This window comes from Puntigrus tetrazona, chromosome 8 (genome assembly GCF_018831695.1).
Source record: "Puntigrus tetrazona isolate hp1 chromosome 8, ASM1883169v1, whole genome shotgun sequence".
NCBI lineage: Eukaryota > Metazoa > Chordata > Actinopteri > Cypriniformes > Cyprinidae > Puntigrus > Puntigrus tetrazona.
Window position 1 is genome coordinate 3186785 of NC_056706.1, and position 16588 is coordinate 3203372.

Consider the following 16588-nt stretch of genomic DNA (forward strand, 5'->3'; position numbering starts at 1 on the left):
GTAAGTGCCCACCAAGGAAGCACTCATTTGATCAAAACTGTTAAGCAATGCTATAGCACTGGTAAAGAAGCATGTCAAACAAACAAACCACGATCATGATCTTTTGTAACGTTATAAATGTATCTTTTGATCAGTTTAGTGCATTCAGACACCAAAGATCCCATCGATTCCATATCTAAAGTTCATATCTGTGTGTTGCAAAATATGTGAATCATTGCTTCTGGTATGACCCCCTTTTGCAGCATTAAGTGCAGGTAACATAATTCTTTGGTACAGACCTATTGTATGTGATGGTGGATTTCCTTCTATAAACTGCTCGCTCATTTCATTTGGATTACAGTCTGGACTTTGAGCCATTCCATTCACTTTGTTGTTTTCATACCATTCTTTGGTGGAATGACTTGTGTGCTTGGGGTTGTTGTCTTGCCGCACTGCTGCCCATTTTCTCTTGAGACTGAGACAGATGTCTTGACATTTTTCCTAGAATTTGCTGATGTAATACAGAATTCATCAACGATGGCAAGCCATCCTGGCCCAAAACCGCGAAACAACCGCCGCGTTTCACAGATGGGATATAGTTCTAGTTTGTTCTTTTCTCAAAACATAACACTTCTCATTCAAACCAAAAAGCTCTATTTTGGTCTCATCCATCCATTAAGCCTTCCTCCAATAGCCCTCTGGCTTGTCCACATGATCTTTAGCGAGCTGCGTACGGGCAGCAATTTTATTTTTGGCTTACTTTCTGAAACTCTGCCATGCACACCATAGTTATTGAGTGTTCTCGTGATGGCGGAGTCATTAGCCAACACGAGAAAGGCCTTTAGTTGCTTGGAAGAGTTCTTTGCAACCTTGCACTACTACATGTCTTGCTTTTGGAGTGATTTTTGTTGGTGGACCACTACTGGAGAGGGATACAGTGGTCTTTAATTCCTCCATTTACGAACAATCTGTGGATTTGTGGAGTCCAAACAATTTAGAGATTGCTTTGTAACCTTTTCCAGCCTGATGAGCAACATCCAACTATTTTTCTGAGATCCTCAGAGATCTTGTTTGTTCGTGCACGAACACGATCAGTTCCCAGTTCCCTGTTCTTTGAACAAAACAGCGCATGCTCTGAAGCCTGAAAACCATCAATCAAACCCCTCTAAACATATGGACGCTGATTTCACCTTCAAGTTTCCAGGGATTCACATAACTTTGCCACCCACAGATATGCAATGATTAATCATTTTCGTGAATAAAATAAATGACAATTTTTGTTTCTTTTGTTTTACTGCGTTCTCAGGACTTCAGGTGTGACAATCTGGGTCATATATATCCTTTTTTATTTTATTTTTTGTAATTCGTTCAAAAGGGTAATTTATCTAGAATACATGAAAGCTTCAAAGTAAAAAAAAAATAAAATAAAAAAATGTATGATTAGACCTTAAAGCTCACGAAAGTCTAGAATCCAGTAGATAGAAGTGGCAAATAATTTAATAATAATAATAATGAAAAAAATTCTCATAAAAAAACAAACAAACGTTCTATTTAATCTCTTGACTATACATATGGATAAAATTTGTAGTTAATACGTTTTCAATGGGTGGTCTAATAATGTCCAAAGTTAAAGCATGCATTGTTGTAATTGTTTTAACATATTATCTATGTATGACTATTAGACAGAGACACCAGAATTTAGCAGGGAGTCAAAAGCATGTCGGTGCTAATTTTCCAGTTTTAATGCATTTACAAATACAGGCCGGCCCGTGTTTTTTGTTTTTGACGCCTGTTGAAGTGACCTTGCAAAATCCAGCGAATGTTTAGTCACACTTTAATTCGCACCGCCGTGTTCTTTGCTGCTCGCGTTGTGCTGCGTTTGCCCCCCGGAGGCCCAAAAATGATGAGAGCGGAAGCCGTGCTTTCTCCTCATCAGAATAACAATGTCGCCTTTGTCTCGACGCCTTACCCGCAGTTTGTCAGAGATTGCGTCTGAAAACTCGGCGAGGCGGCGCTACGCAGAACCGGTTTAAGTGATTTAAAATGGCCTTCCTTCAGGAACCAAAGAACGCTTGGCATCAATAATGCAACAAACTCTGGAATGTGATAAAAGAGAGTTATGATACTGTCACATTGGCATAGAGCTAAAAAAGCGAGATGAAATGGCCAGTTACTCTGCCTATATTTGCGACTGGAAAAAATACGATGACTTACCTCATGACGGATCGCAACATTTCATATAATTCCAACTTGTTTTGCAGACTTCTTCACTTCTAGTCACAGTTTCCCACCACTTTATTTATACAAGAAACCTAATTCTCTTTGTACCGGGTTCCTGTAAGGAAAATCCTCAAAATAGACTGGAGTAAAGCGCTTTATATGATGGGAATTAGCGTTTAGTGCTTACCTTGGCACAAATCTGGTGTTCCTCCTGCTTTTTGTCTTTCCAAAGAGGAACATACTAACACTCTGAAGTATGTTTGCCTTCATAATTCATCTAAGCTGAATCTATTTGTTCTCATCTCGCTGGCACATGTAAACAATTATTCATGCCTGTATTTAAAGTCTTATAAATTTGGGTTTGGCAGGAGTAGAAACGCAAAGGATTTCCAAGTCTCCTCGCATGCCGGAGATCAAATGCCAAGCTGTTTTGTGCGATCAATCGAACTCTTTGTTCTGGCCGTCTACATTCAAGGGTGAATCTAGTAGCGTGTTCTTATGTAAACGCCCTCAGCATCAGGGTAATGCCTTTGAAATTCCAGTTTAGTGAACTTTAAGGCCTGAACTTGAATCAAATTTGAGATGCGGTGGCAAACAGCACGCAGAATAGTAATTGAGCGTATCGTTTAAGGGCGACTTTTGAAAACAAGTTCGCTGTATGTTTTATTTATGTTACTTTCATCTAAATCAGAGACGTTATCTTTCCATTTGCAACGTTACACGCTCTCAGAAGTTAAGGTACAAAAGCTGTTTCTGGGGCAGTTCCTTTTCAGAAGGTACACTTTAAGTACTAATAGGTACAAAAGTGTACATATTTGAACCTAATATGCTCCTTTAAGGTATCAAAATGAACCCTTCAGGTACAAATGTGATGTACACTACTTATTTATATATGGAGTTGTAAGATTTTTTTTTTTTTAAATCACCAAGCTGACGAAAGCTGGATTTTTGCAATCTAAAATAACTGTTTTCTGTTTGAATAGATTTTAAAGTGTAATTTATTGCTGTCATCGAGGTTGAATTTTTATCATCATTAGTGCGGTCTTTGTTGTCGCATGATCCTTCAGATATTATTCTAACATGCTGATTTGATTTCTGGTTATCAATGTTGGAAACAGCTGTGCGTGCTTAATATTTTTGTGAAAACTACGATGCATTTGCTCAGCACACTTTAAAAACAGAAAGTAAAATAAAAAACATGTGCTTGAAATTTTTACGTTTTTGAGTAAATGTCTTGATTTAATGCATTTTTTATTATTTTGAACAGTAGCGTTTATTTAATGACATTATATTATTTAGATATGTAATTAAATGTATTTAGTTGAGCTAAATACGTTAAATAAGTTTGCAGATAGTTATTTTTAATTATGTATTTACTGCAAAAAAAATCGATGTAAAATTTATGGCATTAGAAACTAATAATTGCTGAAAATGCGGTATTTAAAGAAAATCTGACCTCATGACTGATGATGAAGTGTTTTTTAGTGTGCAGGTGTGTACGTGAACACATTTCCAACATTACATCTGCCATTCTGTCCTTCGACCAGGATGTTGTTCAACCTGAGAAGCACACACAAATACTGTCAAAATAATACTTCAATAAGAGAAACAACTTTCTTGGTATCTACACTATTCAAAGTAAAAAGGTGTTATTTATTGGCATCAGTGGTTTCACGAAGAACATCAATAAAACCATCCATTGCACAAAACGTTTCTTCAAAACCATATTTGTCCTAGTGTGATGAACCTCATTCTACTTTGGAAAGATTCCATGGAAGCTTCAACATAATATATTGGGAAAAACTGGTCTTTTGGTTATTGAAATGTTCTTCACTATAAGAAAAAAAAAGTTAGTTCTATTAAAAACTACCTACTCAAAAGGTTCTTTGAAAAAACATTGCTCCCATTGAATTTTGGGATATGTTACTAAATCTCAGCGGATAAGGTATGCTTATAAGGTTTCATGAATACTGTGGATCCACACATATGAAAATTACATATTCAGACTTCCAACTTATGCATTAGAAGAGAAACCAATTGTTCAATTATGAATTTTGCCTGACCCCGCTCTGCATACTGTTTTTATTAATAATAGGTCAAGAGGTCTGTATGCTAATGAGCGTGTTGATAACGAGCTTTGATGTTGCAAATCAACTGTCAGATCAAAGCCCGGCCTCGCAGACCCATGAGGGTTTGGCAGCCACAGTCTCCAACCTCCCTGTTTTCAGAGACCAATTAACACCTGCCTCCATCTAATTGCCTGATGCCCTCTACACAGCAAAAATGCTTAGCAGGTGATTAGCGATGCAAAATAGGTGCTGGCGAGACCAGTCATCCAAAGCCTGCGTGTTTAAAAACTCCTGTAAAGTTGAGCCAATCATTCGGGCGGCTGTTCCCCGGGCAGAGCTCTCGGCGTGCTAAAAAGAGGTCAAGATGAAACCTGCCGAGCGGATTCTGAGACTCCACAAGCCAGCGTTTGGTGAATTAAGATGCAAAGGAGCATTTCTGCACATTTTGGACTATCAATTAACATTCTTTTAAAACAGCAGGTGTCGGGTGAGTTTTATTGCTATATCATGTAGAGATCTGAACATGTTTGAAAGTGTGCAGATTTAGATCTCATTCATTTGAGGCTTTGATTTTAGCTAAATTAATTAATTCAGCATTGTCATCATTTGCTTACTTTCACAAAGCTCTTTTCCATAAATGTTTTTTCAAAAGTAGCATAAAAAACCTTTCGAAGCCATGTGATATCTTTGTCTCAAATTTAAGGAAATACTTCATCCAAATAATTTAAATGGTGACATTTGCTCCCCATGATGTTGTTCCTGATGAGTATGACTCTTTCTTTCTTTCTTGTGAACAATTAATTTATTTATCCATATTTTTAATTTAAGCCTGGTGCATTCCTAAAATTGTTCACGTAATTTGGTGTTTCTAGTTAAAAACTGCTTGTAAATCTTTCATTTATGTTATCTTGATCACCAACTCTTAGATTTAATCTTTCCCAGCTTCTTGTTTAGAGTGAAAAATGTCATTCAATGTTTGATAATTTTGAAAAAAAAAACAAAAAACAATAAGGTCATAACCCTACCCTCAATCCATTGCAAAAACCAATACAAAAAACAAATCGATTAAAGATTGAATCCAATATTTAGAAAAAAATACAGCATTTAAAAAGACTTGAAAGCAAGTCTTTTTGGAATAATAAGGTAAAAAAAAAAAAAATTACACTTAAACCAGCTGTGAGTCAGCAGGTTTAGTCCAATGCAACAACATTAACATGAATTTCAGGAAAGAGAAAGTCCTGTCTAGGTCAAAGTGACCAGAACACAACACAAGGTTTAATATAAAAGCAGTACATCATGACTCGCTTTAATGCTAAATAATAAAAACCCAAGAGTGAAATCACAAAAGTCTTGCCAATCTTTTAGTTTTCAGTGTTGTTTTTTAAGGTATATTTAGGGACTCTTTTACTTTAGAAAGTATAGAGCGGACAGGAAAGCACTGGGTGGATGGAGAGTGGAGCGGGATCATCAAAGCTCCACGAAGAAGGATTCAAACTCAGGTCTTCGTGAGCACGGTTGCACTTTATTTCCACACTAACGATGAGATCGGTCACGGTCCACACAAGAACCAATCGTATTTCACATCCAAGGCTGACGTAAGGCTTCTTTTGGCGGCATTTTTTGAATTTGCGCACAGAGACTGGAGCAAAAGCGGCACAGGGAGGCGGTGATAACTTCTATTCTTCTCGCAAATCAATCCTTTTGCCTCTGAAGATTTGTAATATTAATCCTTTTTGAATAAATAATAATGGTAGTTGTATCTGCCTGTTATATCGTGTGTTTTTTTCTTTGACAAACGGTAGGTTTAGGGACAGGGGTTGGGTCTTTTTCCCGTCTGCCTTCGTTATCTTCATTGTGAGGTACTTTTGCTGCTGATATTATAATTATCCACGAGAGAGATGCACGTAAACGCCAACATCACATCAAAAAAACAGCCCGGTTTTTCTTTAAGTTCATCTCGACTACTGTTGGAAAAGTCTTGAAGACTTACGTCTTTTTTTATTAGCCTACTTGCATTAGTCACATAACATTTTACTAGTTGAATTTTTCCAAATTACAATTCTGAAAAACATTACGCAGTTTCATTTTTTTTTGAAAATCACGGTTTTTTTTTGAAAATCACGTTTTTTTAAATATTCACATCAATGTCAAGTTGAGTTATATTTGTATTTTGATGGACATGCATGCTTTTAAGTAAGATCTCAGGAACAGATCACAGAGAAGCTGGGTTTCATAAACATTTGAGTCTTCTCTTTGAAACCGTTTCCGTGGTTGAGCTCAAGTGCACGTGTATGACTGTAAACACAGTGGCAAGAGGCATTGGCCTGAAGATTCGATCAGATTTCAAGTGGCCGAATCCACTGATCTCAATCCGATGGCTGAATATGATTATTTTCACGAGTTCCATCTTTCAATCAGATGTCTCTCGGCCGCCCTGCCATTTGCACATGAGCATGATTGTTCATCGCATGGAAAATGATTTCTATTTATAATCCCTCTTTTCATATATAGCCATTTTCAACCCACAGAAAATATGTCAGTCCGGAAAATTATAGCTCCACAAATTCAGGCCTGTTTGTGAATCGGAGAATTAATATCAGAATGAAGATATGCCAAGCGTTTGTTTACCGCCAAATGAAACGTGATAGTAATGTTTGGCTTTCACTAAATGGCTTTTCTTTCTTCGTCCTGAAAAACATAAATGTGAGATTAAGTTATTTTTAATTCTCGTGGACTGAATAGCTTAGAGAATATTACATTGCTTGAAAGGGTCCATATTTCCTGTTTGCACAATATATTTGGAAATAAAAAACTTTGTGTGTCTTAAAGCAAAACACCAACACATTCTCATTTCACACTCTCAAAATTGCATGAAGGAATTTAAACAACATTGCCATCCATCCATCCATCCATCCATCCATCCATCCATCCATCCGCTATTTCATCTTAAGTACAAAGCATTTCCTCATATTTGTCATTTCCAGTGTTTGGTTTTCATGGACTTGAATGATTTTTTAATCTTGATGTGAGATAATATATATGAATGTATATGAATCTGATAATGAATTTGATATCATCAAATCTGGACTGCTTTCACATGGAGAGATGAATCACATCTACATCTGTTTTTGGCAACGTCATTGTGCACAGTGTGAAATAACATCTCATTTAATGTCACTTGATTCACCTTGGCATCAATGAATACATAAAAAAATGTGCAAACATATCATTACTGATGCACATGATGCACAGAGACAACAGATAGGCTATGGAATATTAATGCTAATGCATAAGACTGGACCTTTTAATTTAATAAAATAAGATCATTTTAAAAATGTAATGAAAACGATGTTGAGTTCGAAGGAGTGTTTTGGACCGGTTAAAAGTTCTTTTTGACTGGACAAATACACGTAAACATCTTCTTTAGAAATGTTATCCTCTAAGAACACTTAAAAGAACTGGTCTCTCCTACATTAAAAATACTCAAATTGTACTCACCCTCTGGTCTTCCAAGATGTAGATCAGTTTGTCAGACCGAATCAGAACAGATTTGGAAAACGTAGCATTTTAACACTTGCTCAGCAATGGATCCTCTGAAGTGAGTCCAAACATCTGATAAAAACATCACAACTACCCACAAGTAATCCACACTACTCCGCTCCATCACGTCTTGTGAAATGAAAGGCTTCATGTACGAAAGAAATCCATCATTGGGGCGTCTTAACATCAAACTGTCCCTTCTGGCCAAAGTAGGAGTCCATAATCAATAATGCTGCTTTCATCAGTGGAAAAAGTCCATATTCCGTTGTCCTCTCACATCAGAATCCACCAACGTGTTTGTTTACAACAGTTTTCGCTTGTAAATGGTGCTTGATCTCTGTATATTTCCCGCCTGATTCGGATGAGACCGCAGCCGTATTATGGTACAGCGCTTCATTTTTAGCCCGAAGCAATGGTTTAAATTCAAAAACATCTTAATTGGACGACCTGAGGGTCAGTACATTGTTTAGCAAATTTCCATTTATGGCAAACTATTTCTTTAAATGAATGCGATGCCGATGGGCTATCGCAAAAGCCTGATCTGGTTTAAAGTTTCCTGCCGCATGAATCCAGCGCTGTTATACTGTCAAACATGCTCTTGCTTCCACAAGCCGAGGTTGATTGAAGTCTTCCGTCATGGTAATTTAAACGAGCGATAGTAACTTAAGCTTTAATTAAATCTCCAGCAGATAGACCGAGAATTGAGACGCCGTACCGTATTTTCAGGTGGTGTGAGCGAGCAGCCATTTAACTGCATGATTACAGTTCATAATTAGACACTGATATTGCAATTATGGGAGGAGCGTAAATCTTACACATCACAGATTCACTTCTGGATTTACGGCCTTCCCTCCCGGTGCTTCGCTTCAGCGTTAGTATTGATTGAGAAGAGAGGCTCTGTTATGAAAATGAGCCTTTTCATTTGTTTTTGAAGATGTTGTAAATCCGTTCGGGCAGTAACTCACTGACATCGTGCGTGAGTAAGCCTTTTAGGTGCGATTATGTAAATTGCGTCTCCGATTGTAGATTACGAACTGATATGTTATTGCTCTCCCCACGGGGACTGCATCTAACGAGAAAGAAATCCTATCTGGAATTTCTCTGAATCTCATTATTGCTTAAGCAAACTTTTATCGGGTACTTCATCAAGGCTCAGATACCGGCTAATGCGTTACATTAATTAGAGATACATTTCATTAGTATCTATGGATTGCTGGCGGAGAGCAGATAATGGAGAAGGACACGGTGTGCGTGCACGGGAGGCTTGTTCAAACCGAGGAGGTCTGTAAAACCTGGAGAAAGCCATCCGCCGGCATTCCCATCCATCTCGACTGGCGCAGGACACGTCTGCCAGCCTCTCTCACAGCCGCTCTTCATACGGCAGCCAGGTCGTATTGAGCCAATCACATGAGCTGTCAATACCATGTGACTAATCACTCGTCTAGACATGCAGCAAAAATGAAACCTGTTTGGGAGCTGCATGATGTAACCGAAACAAAATATTAATAATTTCACTACAGGATTTGTCCCTGGTCAGAAATCGTGGTTATGTAGTTAAATATTTGCCTTTTACACTTACAAAAAATCATTGTTGAAATTGTATTGATACATTTAGTAGTTACAATATTTTATGAATATAATATTTAATATTATTAATATTTTAATAACTTAACTTATATATTACAATATTATTGTTTGTCAGAATTATGTCAGAATATTTATTGGATATAAGTATTAATGTTTACAATTATTGTAATATTCTATTAATAATACAATGATAATAACAACTATAAAATTACATTAAAAAAATTAGTTGTAGTAATAATACAAATACTACCACTACTACTACTAACCGTTACATCTTTCAAAAAGCTTTTTCTTTTCTGCTGAAACCTTAATAACTCCACAACCGTAACCACACATGCATGCAAATAAACAAAAAAAGAAACAAGCAAATAAATAAATACAAAAAACACCCCTCCTTTCTAATAAATGTGCCATTGTTTACAGTGAATATTGTGGGCTCTGTAACAAATTCCTTATTTTTCTCATGCGCTATAAGTCACTTTAGCTAAAAGCATCTGCTAATGCATAAATTTAAATAATAGCTTCAAAATGCACATATACCTTATAATGGTCGTCAATAAAGAAATTGCAGTAAGATGTGTCAGTACTTCCAACAGCTACCAGCAGGAACAAATCTAAAACAAGAATGATGTTGACTGCCACTGAACAGCAAATATTTCATGGCTGCAAAGTAAACAAAAAAGCCTATTGGCTTTGATATACCTCAGCTTCCTGTTTCTAAAGGAAATGAGCCAGTACAGGAAATACACATAAAAAATGCACTGACCAAGCCACTTAATTTGTTGAATATTTATTCACCCTTAGGTCATCCAAGATTTAAATATTCTCCTCTAAGAACACTTAAAAGAGCTGGCCTCAAAATGTACTCACCCTCAGGTCGTCCAAAATATAGATGACTTTGTTTTGGAGAACGGATTTGGAGAAATGTAGCAGATCCTCTGCAGTGAATGGGTGCCGTCAGGATGAAATCTGTTCCGCTGAAGAAATAAATTCCTTTAATTCCTTTTAACTAAGTCTTATCCACTGATTCCAATGTGTTCTCCTCCCTTTCAAATCAATCGATATTGCGTCAAACAGCAAACAGCATCAAATTTGGAGAATTTCAATGCAAACTCAACTACATCTTTCACAATTGACTGTCACGTGCTTTAAATATCACCCCTGCCTCTACAAACCTGTTGTCAAAGCAAATTTCAAACCGCTAGCGCACGACATCCGAATAACAGATGGCCGTACGGCTCCCCATGTGCTCACATTAGCAGGGGAAAAGGCTTTGGCATTTACACTCTTCACAGCTCTTCAAAGAGTCCCGTGTCACATTTTGTCCAACAGACATTAACAGCTCTTTGTAAACAGAAAGTATGAGGGCGTCTTGCTCCCTACTTCACTAGAGCACAGCGGGCAAACGGAACACGGGGCAAGTGCTCTTCTGCTGATCCATCACAGATATAACAATAAAGCCTCAGTGCAAATACTGTACCTGACTCAATGTCCTCTTCTACTCTCATTTTCGCTTTCCTCATATCAAGTCATCTGCTTTTCAAAGAGCCTCAAGAGGAACCCATAATCCCCCTGGGACCCGCAATTCATTTTTGTCCTCTATAGAGGACATGTGTGTGTGTGTGTGTGTGTGTGTGTGTGTGAGACTGAGAATTTCTCTTAAGAGTTTTGAGGGATTTTCAGAAATACCAAAATAAATAAGAAGGCTAAAATCACTATTGTAGTTTATGGAAAGAGGAACAGTATGTCAACAGGGATCGGGTACAAATATATTTGATATTAAGTATTGCTTTTCACAAAAAAAAAAAAAAAAAAAAAATGCATAAAATAAACAAAACATTGCAATGTATGTTTTTTTTTAATAAAAGCTATTGGGAGCCAGTGCAAATTGAAAAACAGAGGTGTGACGAGCATATTTTTCGGCTCATTAATAATGTATCTTGCTGCCGTGTTCTGAGTAAGTTGTTAAGGTTTGATATAACTGAGTGGAAGACCTGCCAAGAGAGCATTACAGTAGGCCAGCCTGGACAGAAAAAGAGCTTGAACAAGGATTTGTGAAGCACGTTCCAAAAGAAAGGGCCTGATCATCTTGATGATGCATAAAGCAAATCTGCAGAACTGGGCAGTTTTAGCAGTGTGGTATGAGAAAGTCAGCAGATCATCAATCATAACTCCAAGGTTTCTGGCTGTTTTTGAAGGAGTTATGGTTGACGTGCTTAACTGGATGATGAAATTGTGATGAAACATATGGGTATGATGGAACCACAAGCAGGTCTGTATTGGCAAGGTTGTGTTGAAGGTGATGGTCCAGCAGCTATCGCTGGATTATCAGGATGGGATAGACGGAGAAGAGAAGTGGTCCAACAACTGAGCCCTGAGGCACTCCAGCAGATAGATTGCGACTTGGACACTTTACCTCTTCAAGATACCTTAAAGGATATATCTGATATGTCAGACTCAAAACCCTCGAATCTGGTTCCAGAGATGCCCTTTCTTAATAAGATTGACAGGAGGATCTGGTGGCAATTGTGTCAAAAGCAGCGGACAGATCAAGCAAGATAAGTACTGAAGATCTGGATCAAGGTTTCGGCTGAATGTGTGTGTGTGTGTGTATATATATATATATCCCAAAAGGAAATGCATAAGTATCAACTTAATAATATAATATAATTTAGTGGAGAGTAACACTCACATTATAATAAGATCATTACAGAGCCTGAAAGCAAAAATGAATAAAAAAAACATACTTACCCATAGTGTCTTGTCTTCATTTTCTGAATAAATGCAAGCGGTTGGTTACCGAGGAGAGCTATGGTCATAATTCCCTCTCGCTGCATGGGTCTGGAACTGCATGAGAGTGAATAAATGATGACAGAGTTTTCATTTAAGGGTAAAAACTTCTTTAAACACAAGAATAAAACGGATGAAATTGCTGATCCTTGATACGAAGGCTCTGAGGGACTCCTCAAACCTTTGGCTGCCCTGAAAATATTACAATTTCACAGCTTTATTTCATTTTGGTGACTCTTGGCATGCTTTAACAGAAGAGCCATGACACGGCTCTCTCAGCTGATGGGGTTAGCGGGTGTGGCTTTTTTATGCTATACTCTGCAATCCGACTTAGGACTCGGGGAAGGTCACCGAACATCAGTGGCCATCTTCAGATAAGAGCCACAATGGAGGAAAGTTAGCATAATAAAGTGAGTGACTGCTGCCCGCACTGCCAAGGACACCTCCTATCTGCACCAGTGAGATGCGGGCCACGTAGAGCTTCATTACGATTAATGCAATGCAAAGTTCTCGAATGAATGCGACAGACGAGAGAGATAAAAAGACAGATTCTCTGTCACGTATCCAGAACGACGTCCCGTGGAGCCAAACACTTCTTCAAAATAGATTTGACCCCTTTCCCTACGAGCACCGCTTTGACCATGAGGTTTAAATGTAATAGGATATAATCCTCAATATTATGAAGGTGCTTAGCTATTAAACTGGAGCATTATTTCCTCGTGCATGACACATCCTTGACCTGCAGGGCCGCTCGTCTTTGTAGAGGAATAAGAATGAACATTTTTTAGGTTAATCTCTCTTGAGCTTGAGTTTCATGCAGAGCGCAACAGCAAAATCGTGTTTAAAACTACCGTAACAAAACTATATGCATTGATAACACAAACTAATCCAGAAATAACAATGAAGCTATTTCATAGCAATAAGACATCTGCTATAGAAGCTTGTTTCTGCCACAGGATGAAAAAAAAAAAAAAAAATAAAAATAAAAGAAATAAATATATATATATATATATATATATATATATATATATATATATATATATATATATATATATATATAAAGTCAGAATTGTTATATTGTCAAAATTATTTTTTTAGTAGTATTGCATGATAAACAATCTAAGAATTGTCTTTTTATTATATATTAGAAGACAAAAAATATTTTTTTAAATTAAAAAAATGTTGAAGCAGCACAGGAGCATAAGCTTGAATAATTTAAATTTGTTATTGTATTTTTATGTCAATTCAAATAAAATTGGAAAGATCGAAAATAATCATTATTAGCTTTCCAATTCCATTTTGAGACACTAGAAGCGCTGAAAGAACACCTTTAACTTAGATATATATTTGTTTTTATTACTCTCTGTATTCCTGCCATTCACTAGATTCCTTTCCTGTTACTCAGCCCTGGTATAAAGGCTTTTCTTTGCCTTCGTCTGTCACCAAGTTTCTTTTTGGCACTTACGGAATTACACCTCAAAGATGCATTGTGTGTGAAAGAGAAGATGACTTTTAGCGAGGCAACTAAACAGATGCTTTTGCATTTCTAAAAACGCATGCTAGACTCTGCCATTTGTTCTGTGAAAAGCTGTTTTTAAAACCCTTCTCCATTAGGCCCATCTTCTTTTAATACTTACCTTTACTTCTCACTTTTGTAAGTTTCAAAGCGTGCCTTTTTATGTTGAGGGAAAGAAAATCAATTCATCTTGAAGAATATGAAGTAGTTTGTTTACAGGAACAGATCTATTGAGGCATCAACACATTCTTCTCGCTTTAAAGGATGAGTAATTTTGTGTGTCAGTATCACACCAGACACGGGTCTTGATGGAACAAAACTCAACTTCAGATGAAATCACTAGTAGGCATAAAAAAAATAAAAATAAAAAAGGGAAATGACATTCACTTTAATGCGTTGTGACATTTTACCATTCCTCCAAATTCCTAATATTTAAAATCTCTTTATTTGTAATATTGGATATTACTAAAGTAGGTAAACCTGTTCATATTATATATGTGTGTGTGTGTGTGTGTATATATATATATATATATATATATATATATATATATATATATATATGTGTGTGTGTGTGTATATATGTATATGTATATATATGTGTATATATATGTGTGTATATATATATGTATATATATATGTATATATATATGTATATATATATATATATATATATATATATATATGTGTGTGTGTGTGTATATATATTGCAATATATACATATATATCACATTATATGTATACATGCACACTTTAAAACGCTTTTTTTGTTTAACTGGACTGCCTTTAACTTCGACAACATTACATTGTGAAGTTTTTCTTGCGCTATTGTTTTGACAGCATCACATTTATTTTGAACAGTCGCATTCATTTTTAACCTTGCATTGACAAAAGGAGAGTCAAACCGCTCTGTCAAGCACATCCTTAAGACTTTCATTATCGTAGGGTTAAGAGCGGGACTCTATGCAGCCAATTCACACATATATTGTTCCCAGGGCCCACTCAACCACTGATTCACAATCCGGCTCCAATGAATCTTGACATTGTCATCCTGGAAGGGGTATGTATTCCAACATGGTGGTTGGAGAAATAAACAGAATTTTCAAACATACTACATACCAGCAAAATTATAATATTCTAATATAAGAATACTAATCCCTACAATGACGATTCAACTCATTCAATATATAGTTTTTTTGGAGGCGAAATGTTGCCGACAAGTTACATGAAACTTGTCCACTAACTAACCTTGGTTCTGAAAGGTATCCAGACAGTGACTCGGACAAAACGAGGAGACTTTGAAAAAGGACAAGGGCCTGTTCAGACGAGTTTAAAAATAAACCTGATGGAAGTGGGACCGGTGCCATTCTGTAGGTCCACATCCCGTCTGACTGCCGCCCTGCAGAGTAATCGGAGAGGTGGCAAAGAATTCTCGCTCTGTCTTTTTTCCTTCAGCTTCCCCGGGGAAATCAACGGCTTTCAGAGCCGCCCTGCCTGGAGTCCCGTCCCCGCGGCTGGCTGTGACAGGACCTCGTACCTAACCATGAGGCAGCAAAGAGACCTGGGAAGAGACAGCTGACTTCCACTGCAGCACACCAACTAAAAAAAACAGAGCACCGTCTACCCGGAGCTGATCCAAGCCATCAGTCAATCTGTAGATGTGCACTGAGCTCTGAACCCATCAGACTCCAACTGCTGCATCCTAAATAACTCTCAACAGCTGTTTGTGATAAAGGTAGTTCAACCATAAATAAAAAAAAATCATTTCCTTGTGTAGTTTCAAACACACAAGGATACTCGTATACATGTTCAAACATTTGGAGATATATATATATATATATATATATATATATATATATATATATATATATATATATATATATACACACACACACACTCATACATATACATATGCACACACACACACACACACACACACATATACGTTCTAATAACATTAAGATCACTTTATTCTAATCACGAGTAGAAAGCTAAACATTTTAACCTTCTTATTATATTAAAAATAAACATTCAAATAACGCTACCTGGTCTCATGGCATAAACATACCTTATAGATGTACTTTTTAGCAAGACACCCAATACTTCTCAATAAGTACATATGACTGCAGTTTCCAAAAAAGATAAAGTAAAACTAGAGGCAGCAAACCTCCAACACTCTTCATTCCTTTTCACCCGAATCTACAGTTTAGATTGATAAAACATAATTTTTGCCCAATTACTTGAAGAATATCATGTTAAGACTTTAAAACTATACTAATATACGATAAAACAGCTAAAAATGTCTTGGCATGCTCAGGTTTGCTATTCTAAAATGTAGATGCGTGATCTGCGAGCTCATAAGCGTCAACATAGTAGCATCTTCGTGTGCCAATCGGCTTCATCCATTCAACAAAGCTGAGCCAAAATAAAGCAATAATTGGTCAAAGCTGTACATGGATGGATCATGATGATCGTGGGATAAAAAAAAATCAGATTGTTTATGCTTTAGCAGCAATTTGGGCGGCACCCTGGGCTCCAGCTGTTTAGCTCGCAACAGCATTGGTTGAAATTACAGACGTGTGAAAAGAGCGATGCACGGCTTCAAAGTCACATAACGTCTGGGTTAGCTTCACGCATATCTGCTAAATCTTACATGCTGTAAGACGTGTTGGGATGCATCTTATAGCGTGCAACTTGAAGTATTCATCATTTTGTGCAGATACAAGTTGTAATGTTACGTCTATGTTATGTATCCAATCATATATAATAATATAATCATAATCTAAGTGTTCTAATCATGCGTTTGTGTTTTCATAGACATTTTTGTTTTTAACGTTCATTTTCATAAATGTTTATTATTTATGTTAATGATATTTTCATTATCTCAATT